The sequence below is a fragment of the Gossypium hirsutum genome, chromosome A01, assembly GCF_007990345.1.
Source record: "Gossypium hirsutum isolate 1008001.06 chromosome A01, Gossypium_hirsutum_v2.1, whole genome shotgun sequence".
Lineage (NCBI taxonomy): Eukaryota > Viridiplantae > Streptophyta > Magnoliopsida > Malvales > Malvaceae > Gossypium > Gossypium hirsutum.
In genome coordinates, this window is record NC_053424.1 from 34,998,633 (window position 1) to 35,000,663 (window position 2,031).

Genomic DNA, 2,031 nt, shown 5'->3' on the forward strand with positions numbered 1-2,031 from the left:
ATGGGCCAAAGTACGAAAGCAACATGGCCTGGACCTCCTCACACGCGTAGACCACACAGTTATGTCAATTTGGCAGGCTTGAGCACGGCCTGAAGTAATCGAACACGAGCGTGTGCCACGGGCATGTCCCTGCTGAGCCCAAGTTGAGTCCAATTCGGAAAAGCCGAATTTTGAGGGCTTCTAGGCATTCCGAAGCCTATAAATACACCCTAGAGGAAGAAGAAAAGGGAGAGAGGAGAAGGGGGGTAAGGAATTACCCTAAGGAAGCCGATTAATCCATCTCAAAAGCCGGATTCATCATCAAAACTGAAGATCTCTCCTCAATTTCCCTTCAGGAGTTTTGGGTTTTCTTTATGTTTTGTATACTTTATTCTTCGGAGATGTTTTCTTATTTAGTTATGAACTAAATCCCCTAAATACCTAAGGGGAATAAAACCTAAAATGAATATTGTTATTATTTTCTGAATCGTATGATAAATATTTGAATTGTTCTTAATTATGTGTTCTTAATTCTTGTTTTGATATCCTAGGATACTGATCCAAGATATGCTCTTATTCAGAGGAGAATAGACCCTGTCTAAGAGTACTTTTTTCATAATTAAGCGGATTTGATTGTGCGCCTAGAAATAGGGTGACAAGATTTTTTCAGATTAGGGTGAAACCTAATAAGGGGATCCATAGATCGAGTTAATGCAACCCTAGAGTGGTAATTAGAGAAAAGTCTCGGTTATTCAATCTAGGGATTACACGTTATTAGTCTTGAATAGGGATAATAACATAACTTAGGGATCTCTACGGAACGAGTTGAATGAATAAATAGTCCGGTTCGGAGCAAGAACAAGAAGTAAAGCCTAGGTGGATTTTTCCTTAGGTATTGTCTCAAGTCAATCGATTTTCCTAAAAGCAATTCCCCAATTCTTTTCTCTGTGCATTCTTAGTTTAGATAATTAGTTAATTAAAACAAATAAAACCCCTTTTATTCTTAGGCTAGATAATAAAAAGACAGTCATTACTAGTGCTTTTAGTTCCTTTGGGTTTGACAATTCGGTCTTGCTAAAACTATACTACTGTTCGATAGGTACACTTACCTACATCGCGATAATAGTTAGTCTAGGTTTGCCTACATTCTTCAGGATTATCGAGCCAACATACCTCGAGCTCACGATGGAACTCTGCTCAATGTTCCATCTTCAAACCGTAATGATAAGGTACGATGATCCCAGCTCGGTCCAGTTTTGCCTAGGCGGATTAATCTGCCAGCTAAGCGTCCCAGAGTTTGGTGCTGCACTAGGCCTATATACGGAGGAATTCAGGGAGGAGAATGAACTACATGCTCTCAGTCACCACATACATTTCTCGCCCTCGAAGTGCTGGCACACTTTGGCCCCCAGCACGGCTTCGTACAATCCTAGCTACTCCAAGGCATCAGTTCTCCCACCATCCCTGAGGTACTTGCACGCTATTTTAGCTCACACGATTACAGGGAGGCGAGAGAGAATTGGCGTCGTCAACACCCACGACGTCTACTTCTTATGGTGCATGTCGCAAGGACACATCATCGACCTTCGCTATTTCATCACCCTTGCGATTCTGCACCAGACGGAGCAGCATCGGAATGGGGTCATCTCCATTGGCCCCTACATGACTAGGCTGGCACGACACTTCGGCCTCCTCAACACCGCGGCCTAAGAATCATCCCTCACCCTTAATGGCCAGATGTCTCCACAAGGCGTCTCGAGCATGCTTAGCATGAGGATGATCGAGAGGCACCGAGGAACCTACCCTCCCCAGTATCATCTCGCCCAATCTACCAAGAAGGAGTCCTACGAGGACATTCCTGATGATGTCCCCCCACAGCACGAGGGCCCACCGACTCAGCCACCACCACCCTCTCGTCTAGTTTATGTGGCGGCTTCATATGCTGACATCTCTGAGCGCCTCACCCGATTTGAGTAGCAGTGTTTTTAACAATTTGACAACATTGATGCTACTCTACAGTAGATTTGTCAACACCTACACATCTCATCGCCA